This window comes from Aegilops tauschii, chromosome 2 (genome assembly GCF_002575655.3).
Source record: "Aegilops tauschii subsp. strangulata cultivar AL8/78 chromosome 2, Aet v6.0, whole genome shotgun sequence".
Classification (NCBI taxonomy): Eukaryota; Viridiplantae; Streptophyta; class Magnoliopsida; order Poales; family Poaceae; genus Aegilops; species Aegilops tauschii.
The window spans coordinates 50,376,973-50,388,271 of record NC_053036.3 but is presented as its reverse complement, the minus strand read 5'-3'; the positions used below and the strand labels follow the sequence as shown (position 1 = coordinate 50,388,271).

At 44.8% G+C, this 11,299-nt stretch overlaps 1 pseudogene; it reads left to right on the top strand.

The window, feature by feature from the left end:
• Positions 1–3,911: 3,911 nt before the first annotated feature.
• Positions 3,912–10,956, top strand: LOC141040722 (uncharacterized; annotated as a pseudogene).
• Positions 10,957–11,299: the final 343 nt, after the last annotated feature.

Here is an 11,299-nt window from a genome sequence, read left to right as displayed (position 1 = left end):
CATATTTATATTGAATGGTGGAGCTATCAGTTGGTGCAGTTCCAAGCAAAGCGTCGTGGCGGGATCTACGTGTGAAGCGGAGTACATAGCTGCTTCGGAAGCACCAAATAAAGGAGTCTGGATGAAGGAGTTCATATCCGATCTAGGTGTAATACCTAGTGCATCGGGTCCAATGAAAATCTTTTGTGACAATACTGGAGCAATTGCCTTGGCGAAGGAATCCAGATTTCACAAGAGAACCAAACACATCAAGAGACGCTTCAATTCCATCCACGATCAAGTCAAGGAGGGAGACATAGAGATTTGCAAAATACATGCGGATCTAAATGTAGCAGACCCGTTGACTAAGCCTCCCTCATGAGCAAAACATGATCAGCACCAAGACTCTAGCTACATGGGTGTTAAAATCATTATTATGTAATCTAGATTATTGACTCTAGTGCAAGTGGGAGACTGAAGGAAATATGCCCTAGAGGCAATAATAAAGTTGTCATTTATATTTCCTTATATCATGACAAATGTTTATTATTCATGCTAGAATTGTATTAACCGGAAACTTAGTACATGTGTGAATACATAGACAAACAGAGTGTCTCTAGTATGCCTCTACTTGACTAGCTCGTTGATCAAAGATGGTTAAGTTTCCTAACCATAGACATGTGTTTTCATTTGATGAACGGGATCACATCATTAGAGAATGATGTGATGGACAAGACCCATCCGTTAGCTTAGCATAATGATCGTTTAGTTTTATTGCTATCGCTTTCTTCATGACTTATACATATTCCTCTTACTATGAGATTATGCAACTCCTGAATACCGGAGGAACACTTTGTGTGCTATCAAACGTCACAACATAACTGGGTGATCATAAAGATGCTCTACACAGGTGTCTCCGATGGTGTTTATTGAGTTGGCATAGATCAAGATTAGGATTTGTCACTTCGTGTATCGAATAGGTATCTCTGGGCCCTCTCGGTAATGGACATCACTATGAGCCTTGCAAGCAATGTGACTAATGAGTTAGTTGTGGGATGATGCATTACGGAACGAGTAAAGAGACTTGCCGGTAACGAGATTGAACTAGGTATGAGGATACCGACGATCGAATCTCGGGCAAGTAACATATCAATGACAAAGGGAATGATGTATGTTGTTATGTGGTTTGACCAATAAAGATGTTCGTAGAATATGTAGGAGCCAATATGAGCATCCAAGTTCCGCTATTGGTTATTGACCGGAGATGTGTCTCGGTCATGGCTACATAGTTCTCGAACCCGTAGGGTCCGCACGCTTAACGTTCGATGACGATTTGTATTGTGAGTTATGTGATATGATGAACGACGTTTGTTCGGAGTCCCGGATGAGATCACGGACATGACGAGGAGTCTCGAAATGGTCGAGAGGTAAAGATTCATATATTGCAAGGTTTCATTTGGACATCAGAATGGTTCTGAGACGTTCGGGCATTTTTCCGGAGTACCGGGAGGTTACCGGAACACACCCCCCCCCCCCCCCCGGGGGGGGGGGGGAGTTAATGGGCCTTAGTGGGTTTTAGTGCAGAGAGGGAAGAAGGGCCATGAGGTGGCGCGCGCCTCCCCCTGCCCAAACCGAATTGGACTAGGGGTGGGGGGCGCGGCCCCCTCCTTCCTTCTCCTTCTCCCCTCCTTCCTTTCCATCCGGTGGAAGAAAGGAAAAGGGGGGGGCGAATCCTACTTGGACTAGGAGTCCAAGTAGGACTCCCCCCTGGCGCGCCCAACCTGGTCGGCCTCCTCTCTCCATCCCTCCTTTATATACGTGGCCAGGGGCACCCCAATAGCACAACAGACAATCTCTTAGCCGTGTGCGGTGCCCCCCTCCACAGTTACACACCTTGGTTATATCGTCGTAGTGCTTAGGAGAAGCCCTGCGCCGGTAACTTCATCATCACCGTCGCCACGCCGTCGTGCTGACAGAACTCTCCCTCGTCCTCAACTGGATCAAGAGCTCGAGGGACGTCATTGTGCTGAACGTGTGCTGAACACAGAGGTGCCGTACGTTCGGTACTTGGATCGGTTGAATTGTGAAGACGTTCGACTACATCAATCGCGTTACTAAACGCTTCCGCTTTCGGCCTACGAGGGTACATGGACACACTCTCCATGCTCGTTGCTATGCTTCTCCTAGATAGATCTTGCGTGATCATAGGTTTTTTTTTTTAAATACTACGTTCCCCAACACTATCCTGTACCGGTATCATGAAATTAGACAGGTAAAAAGTGACTATTTATCTTATCTTTGCTCAATTAATTTATTGCATTTACTCATCTTTTATGATTGCCACCGACATCTTCGTTTGCATCAAATTTAGCATCAGTTTGCTGCTGGTAAGTCTTGGTGTTCTTCGAATATATAACACATTGTCACAATCAGATCTTTACTTTCAACATTACTCGACTGGACACCGTTATTTCTATTTGCAAAATAAAATAGGGTTTTTTTGGAACATTCCACTCAATTGTTGAAACATAGTGAAGGAGATTTTGCTATTGGCACTCCCTTTTGCTGTGTAGTAGTTGCCTATGGTAATTGTGGCACACAGCTGTATGTTAGTCGTGCATCTAGAAGTTCATGTCTCTGATAATGTCTCCTTATGTTTACATAGCCCAGTTGACAAATATTCCAAAACTAATATAGTGTGTTACTTTTCCTTGTTTGCTCAGTGACTGACTGGATGAACTGATGGGCTCTATGTTTCCCCTACTATGGTTGGAAGCAGGTCAGATAGACTAATCGCAGGAGCTGGGGCTGCAATGATGTCTCTTGGATTGAACGGTAACTGCTTCATTCGCATATCCATCAGAATGGTACTCCCTCCCTTTTTGTACACAAGGCCACTAACTAAAATCTTAGATACCAAGAAGTATAGAAGTAATTCATTTCATATTAACTCATCATCTTGTTTCTGTCGATATTGTTTTGTTGTCCCTCCAGATTAAATTCACATGCATGCAATCTATCAATCACTCACGCCCCTCACCCTAGGAAGGTGTACATATGCATGAAGCACATTAATTTTCTCAGCATACGAAGCACAAAATATATGAAGCACAAAACAAGTTAATTTTCTTGGGCAAGTGTGGGGAGAGAGCCAGTGGCCTTGTATATGTAGAAAAATGTGTTTTTGGACCATCTGACATGTCATAAGCTTTACCTCAACGAAATAGTAAGACATTGGGAATTTTGAGTGACTGCCTGTTTGCTTGTAAGAAAGATAGCTTACATTGTTAGCCTGCTTTTTTGTTTGTTTCACAAGCTTCAAATATTCTACAGTGCTGATGGTGATGGAGAGGTTTGGTTACGGTTATTGGTGTATTGATGTAGAGCCCTCCCAAGTTTTCTAGTATTTTAGTCTCCCATTTTTGCAATATAGAAAGTCTCATGATTCATTTTCTTCTGCAATCTTATTTATAGGATTGTAGTACATGTTCGGTTTAGTGCTCCTGGCAGCTATAATTGTTGTTCGTATGTGCACCTCTCATCGTCCTGGTTACTTCTCTCACACATATAAAATTGGTTCTTGTGCAGTGCCGGGCAAAGCACGCGGCGTGCGGCCCGTGCGCCACGAACCACGCCAAGTGCCCAGCGTGCACGGACGTCAATGGCTTGCACGAGCGCGACGAGGGGGCTGACCGGTGACCGCTACCTCCTAGTGGTGAGGGTGCCCTGCCCCAAGGAGGCATACTGCTGCGGGAGCTCCGTGGTGTACTGCATGGTTGGCGAGCACCGCCTGGTGTGCCCGCACGCGCTGTGCCACTGCCCTGAGCCGCTGCCCTGAGCCCGGTTGCGGCTTCCTCGACCTGTCGTCGGCGCTCCGTGGCCACCTTGCCGAGCGGCACTAGTGGCCCGTGACTGACATCGCCTACGGGTCCATGCTGGAGGTCCAGATGCAGCCGACACAGCGGGTGCGGCTGTTCTTGTTGGTGGCGAGCAAGTGCGGCGTCATGGTGGTACAAGTGTAAGGTGTGGGTGCGCCCGTGGACGCGGACACTGACCACATGGACGTCCTGATGCTGGACGCCAAGGTGAGGAGCCCCAATCCCTGGGTTGACGATTAGCTGGTTAGCTCCGGTTCTTTATCTAATCTACTACTATATATATAGTACCTATATATCTATCATGGCTGACATTGGTGATCTGGTAATGAGCTAGCAGTAATCAAAGGTTGGACCTTGGTTGGACTTTTGATTGATTTTGTCCATGGCAATGGTCGCCAATGTATCGCATACCAATGTGGTTGATCCCTACTTGGCCTGTTCATTTTACTTGTTTGACTGCTATTATTCTTGTGAGGATGAACAAATGGCACCTTGTACGGTCTTGTTTGTTTGTGTGTGAAAACTGAATTTGTAGCAGCTAGCTAGCAGAAAGTCACACGGATTCTACCCTTGACAGTGCGCCTTCTACCTTGCACCTGTAATTTGAGTTTGATAAAATAACACTGTATTGTACAACCAGGAAAGTGGAAGGGGCGTGTTCTACCTAGCACCACCCAGTTACCGCCCTGGAGGCATGCCACGGGCATGCCCCAACTACTAGTAATACAAGAAAGCGAACTACGGGGCAACGCGGTTGATCTTGCCCCTATAGCCATGGTTTATGGACATTCCATGTTAAGTGGCCTACTGAAGCGCAGTCAATCTATTTCATCATGACTCATTATGGATTAAGAAGTAGATTTTCACCAAGTATGCATCATCACTCTCTCGTTCGTATGTCATGAACAACACTAGAGGTTGGGGCGTCATCTGGTGCCGCCTCTTGAGGCGGGCCTGTCCGCACTTATCTTGTCTCCGCACATTCAGCTGCCATATTTGGTTCTCAGTCTCACTCATGTACATCGATAAGGGCGTATGTTATAATATTAGGATCTCTTGCTCTCTTGGATGTAGACATATACAATATTCATTACAGACATTCCTTGATGGGTCAATAAGAAAGAAAGAAAATGTAAATAAGCTGTCAATAGAATCAATTTCATTGTGTATGTATGATAGGTTGCTCTACCTCTACAAAACATAGAGATGGAAAAGGGAGAGAGAGCTGCCATTAGATGGAATTAAATTTTCACTTTACACTAAGACTATTTTTTAAGCATGTTCATAACATATGTGGCATGGATCAATAACACGACAAATGTCAAACTACTTTCTTTGTAGTCTTTGTTCATAAGTCACATTTAAGGATCCAAATTCACTCAACAAGTTCGTTTACAACAAATGTCATTATTCACATTTATGACAAAACAACACAAAGAGGCTCCTGCAGCGGCAGAATACAGGACAACTGAATATAGCATCATACAAATATAAACCTAAATGAATCTAATAATCAACGCGTTGGGACTTGGGAAGTGCATCTAAGACCCTTACGCATTGGAAGTTAAGTGAGCTAGACTCCTAGCTAGCATGCCAACCATCAAATGTGCAGCGCGAGATACTGCACTATCATCAGATTCCATTGCCAAATCCTGCAAGGCAAATATACCAGCATGTTATAAACTTTTCGACTGCAACAAGACAAATGGCTAATGAACATGTACATTTAGGGAAATAGTCCATGGTGTTCACATTAAGAATAAGCTCCTTAGTTCGCGTAGCTATTGTAACACTTCTTTGAGTAACAGGGCCTATAATTTCTTTAATAGCCTTATCCAAAGCAATATCCATGATTCTATGAAGATCAAGAGCGTTAGTACTCTAGCGTAAAATAAACTAAAATGTTACCTAAACTTGTACTCCCTCCGTCCCAAAGTTCTTGTCTTAGATTTGTTTTGATACAGATGTATCTAATCCGTATCTAAACAAATCTAAGACAAGAATTTTGGGACGGAGGGAGTATCTTCAAGACATACTTGCTATATTTTCAGTGAACCAAGAGAACTAAGCTTTTATTTGCCAAAATAAATTCCAAGATGCCCAATCAACACAGCAGAGAGGTTGAGCAAGCGCACAGAGTAGTAGGCATGTTGTTTATTCATCAAGGCCTTGCTGGAGATCCCATATTTGTTCCGAATGTGCAAACAACAACCAAAAAAAGTTTAGAAAGACAACATGAAAATGTCGTCGAAGCGAAGGTAAACAATCAGTACTTGTCGGAGTTTAATCTCTGGCTTACACTGAGTGAGAAGTGGGTGATGGAGAGGAGCAGCAGCCGGGTGTTGTAGTGCGCCAGAGTACTGCCACGCCAGAAGAGGTGAAGAATGGAAACTTAACCTTTCATGGATCAGCTTAATAGAAGCTACTATCTGATTATCCTAGAAACTAATCTGGGCAATCAATTGCTCTAAGATAACAAAAGATGCATCGTACAAATAGAACAGTACATCGGTAATAAACATTTACTAGGGCAAATAACTGAAGTAATAATATAAGAGAAGTCGATAGTGTCCAGTTTAGGAAAAGATTATACAAGGAACAATGGACAAAAATTTATAGTGGCAGTTTCCTGTAGCATTTTATCCTGACTTATTTTTGTAGTGATGCCAAGCAGCCTATCTATGTACATGGCCAACTAAAAACCTCATTCGTAGCTAACCTAGTAGCTAATTTACAAGGTGCCCATCTTCTTCTCTGCTCTCAATTCCTCTAACTTGCCAAGGCAATATTTTCTGACAGATCACATGATTATTACACAATCTAAATAGAGAGACACCTAAAGGGAGAGATAGAGAGTATTGATCCTTTGGCTAATTGTTCTTGATATATAATTTCTAATAGAGCAACATAAACTAATATAAAGCATCAACAATTCCTAAAATTGCATGGAAATACTTTATCAGACAAGAGCAAACTGAGATACTCCGAAACAACTAATAGTAAGCATAGATATCTGAATGGCAGAAAACGGGGAACTAACCTCTTCTCATATCTTGCAAAAATTGAGAAAATAGTCAAATTTAGACCCTTCAATCACAAATAAGCAACAAGAAATAGCTTCGCAATTCATATTACAAAAAGAGATAGGATTTAGGCAGCAAATAAGAGGCAGATGGTATATTTTGCACGCACAAATCAGACTAGGCAGCCTTGAGGCAGGAAGAGATTGTGCCGACAGAGCACGACTTGGGCACAACTTCCCTAGAATAATAATCATTGACTCCATCAACCATGAGCCTGGCGTTGAATTAATCCTGCACACGAACATAAATGAAAAAAACTATGGGCATAAGGAAAGCAAACTATACATGTGAATGTGATTATGTGAATAAGAAATTTCAGCAGCCACATGAGCACATAGGAAATAGCGATGGTTTATGGTGGTTTACATAGGAAAGGACAGTCTGATTGAAAACACTATCAATCTGTAGATCACATGTTAAAGCCATACTTTATCTACCATAAACAAAAATGAGAAGGTCAGATGCATAAATCCTAAATGACCATAGGATAAATAAGCCAACATGTGAATAAAAAATCCAATGTTTCAAATTATTTGATGCCATTTGTCAATGCATTTATACTTTTCAGTGGGCCATGTTCCATAAACTCTCACAATCAATATATAGCGAAATAATTACTAAAGTGTAGAAAAAATAGGACTTGCCTGGACTTGAAAGAATGTTGCCATCTGAATAAGTATGTTCTCTGCAACACTACCGTTGTTCAAATTCTCACCAGACAGTAGCAATGCATATCCAACCTTTAATAAAGCAACGTATCAACACTACTTGAATCCAACATCAATTGCCAAAGCAGGGAGTATTTCCAGAGAAGATATAAAGAGAGGGGATCGAGAAAATCGGAGAAGGGGAGTAGAGGAAGGATTCATACATATGTTGCACCTCATGCGTGCTAGGTCTTCATGGAAGCAAGGGCTAGGATTGGGGCTGCTTGTTGGGGCGTTGAGGTTGCAGCAACACCAACTTGAATCAGCACAGAGAGACAGAGAGAGATGTTTTCCTGCAGCAGAGAAGCTTCACGAACACAGCACCAACTCCAAATCGAAGCGAATCCGAGAGAGAGAGTGAGAGAGAGAAGAGAGATGGGGAGGGCACCTTCTCCATGGCTGCATCACCAGGGCCAGAGCACCGTATCCATGGTGTCCTCAATGGGAACCAGCGCTGTGGGCGTGCCGGATCTGAGCCTGCTTCGCATCCGCACCTTCTGCTCGATCTAGTGCGAGGTGGGGTGAAGGTCGCCGATGGAGTGGAGAAGGGAAGGGAAGGAAATAAGGGGTGGGAGCTTCTGCCATTGGGGAGGGCATGGGTGGTGGTGGCAGTGGTAGACGAGGGAAAGGGAGACGAATCGGGGGATGGGGAGTAGGGAGTGGGCCGCTGGCCAATCTCTTTCTTTGTTATTTTCTTCTTTTTCTCATGAAACGAACCTCTTTGTCTCGTAGCGTTGCCGACGTGGACATCGCTAGGAGGCTCCCCTTGCACGTAGCTTATTGTGTTTGATGTTCTGCAATACAACGTACCAATACTACGGGTGGATGAAAAGGATCTTGCGAATACATGCACGAAGCGCCTTTTATCCGTCAGAAGAAATGGAGTGCACTTTGATCTGATCTGGTGATTGCATGCATGTGCAGCCAGCCAGCCAGTGGCAAGGCATATGAGATTTCAGATCTGTGCCTTGCCGCAAAGCCTGTGGTGGCCCCCGAGAGAAAAGAGACGGGGTGATTTACATCACTTTAACTTAGGCTAGGCGCATGCTTTTCTTGCAGAAGCTCATGCAGCGCAAAAGCATTACTTGCCTGGGCTTTGATGTTGTTGCTTCCTTGCTTCTATGCCAGGCTCTAGCTGGTGCGTGCACGACCAGATCAGCGGTTGACCTTGCATCAGGTCCGATGCTTCATGTTTCTTTTGGGTCTCAGAGAAATGAGTTTTATTTGCTTCCCACATTCTGTGAAAAATTGAATGCATGGTTGTTGGCATCTTGTTTGGAAATTACAGCCAGAAAAACGTACGGTGCCCCTTCTGCCGTCTGGCTTGAAATTAGACAGTGATCTTAGCCCAACGTAAAATGACAGATTGAGCATTGTTGTTTAGGGACGCATTTGGTAGGCTGCATAGAGCCCAGCTAGGCCCGGGCGGGATGAAAATGGTCGTTTGGTTACGTGTAAGGAGGCCTAGCTTGCATCGACAGGAAACCTAAAGCACCCCAGAGCCTGGCTCGCTGGGACGCTCGAATCGGCCGTTTCCAGCGAGCTAGGCTGAGTCGGGCGCAAAAGCAAGACGTGACGTAAGGTGCAGTGCAGAGGGGGTTCGGTTGGATATGGCGGGAAGGGGAAATCAGCGGAGGCGAGATGGCGCTAAATATACCCTCACCACCCCATTTACTCACTCACCCCTAGTTGTAGGACAAGTCGTCCTCTGTTATTGGCACCGGCGGTGGCAGGGACTCAGATCTGCGACTGCGACAGCGGCGGTGGCGTTGGTGGCGGCAGCAACACTCCCCTGCAGCACCAACAGCAGTCCCCAGCAGCGGCAGCTGCTTCTCCCCTTCTTCTTCGACTCCATCAGGCCATCCTCGTCTCCGCCATGTCTCCCCCGACCCCGAAGATGGTAAGCTACCCCCTTCCCCTCTTATGTTATGTGTTAGGTCATTCAGTAGGACCGTTTAGGGTCGATAGCGCCATCGCTTACCGCATCATGGATGTCGCTTAGGTTGTGGATGAACGAACAAAGCTTTTAGTTTAGGAAGCATCGCTGATAGCTGTGGTTCAGGCTTGGATCCTATTGGTCCATAAGAGAGTTGTTCGTCGGATGAGAAACCTCTCATCCGGTATGGTCCGATGTTAATCCGGGATAATGAGAGGATAGCGAATCTGAACTACATCTACAACTGCAATGATACAGAGGCTCTGTGGATGCTTCGAATGAAAAAAGAGCACCTTTCGCCAGGCTTGTGCAGACGTTTAGGACCAGGGGGGCTGCTAGAAGATAGCATCCACACCACCGTGGAAGAGCAAGTAGCCATGTTCCTCCATGTTGTTGGTCATAACCAGAGGTTCATGGTTGTAAATAACACCTTCAGGAGATCAATGGAGACCATCTCCGGGTACTTCAAGCAAGTGATGTATGATGTTGGGGAGTTCAGAAGAGAGATGATCAGGTCACCAACCGGCCGGAGTCCTACCAAGATTCGCACTAGCCCAAGATGGTATCCATACTTCAAGGTGAGCACTGACAATATGTAGTTCATGCCTTGATATGTTCTTATTGTTCTGTTGTAGCCATACTTCAAGGTGAGCACTAATAGCATCTTGTAATGTCATTCCAGGATTGCATTGGAGCAATAGATGCATGGTACCCATGTCACTGCCAGAGTGCCAAGGTCACAAGCTGCAGCATATAGAGGGAGGAAGCACTACACAAGCCAGAATGTGCTTGCTACTGTTGACTTCGATCTGGAGTTCACATATGTGTTGGCTGGCTGGGAAGGATCAGCACATGATGCTAACATTCTCAGTGACAGCATGAGTCGTCATGATGGCATCAACATCCTCGATGGAAAGTTCTACCTAGGAGATGATGGCTATGCATGTCGTACAGGTGTTCTTTCACCCTTCAGGAAAACCAAGTACCATCTAAATGAGTTCTCCTGTAGGAACTATCCTAGGACTCCTCAGGAACTGTTCAATCTCGGACACTCCAGCCTTAGAGTAACGGTTGAGTGGGCATTTGGAGCTCTAGAGAATAGGTTTAAGATCCTGGATCAGAAGTCATTCCATCCTTACCCTACGCAGGTCAAGCTTGTTCTTTTATGTTGCATCATTCACAACTGGATCCTGAAATGAGGAATTGATGAACTTGTGCCGGAGGGGGAAGATGTGACTCCTGATGAGGTCATCAGCTCCGGCCATGGTGTGGAGGCATTCGACAAGGAAGCGTGGAAGAAGAAGAAGAAGAAGAAGAAGAAGAAGAAGAAGAAGAAGAAGAAGAAGAAGAAAACTTGTACTGTCATTTGCTAGTAGCTAGGATAAACTGTCATTCGCTTCCTAGCTAGGACAAAACAATTTCAGTGTGTGCGGTAAGGTCATCACTAGTTAGAAGTGGTGATTACATCTCTAGCCGTTTGCAACCAAACAACGTGTTTTTGTCTAACAACAACGATGCAGGCAACCAAACAGCATGCTAACTACTTGCTTTCCTCATGCATGGAGCCTAATGCAGGCAAGCAAACTACATGCAAATGTTGGTTTTTAGCTTGCATTTGCCCAACCGAGACAAGCATGCAAAATGCCCTAAAACAGAGATGTGACCAAATACATCCTAGGTGTACCACACTCTGCGGTGTGCGTTCGAACCAATGAA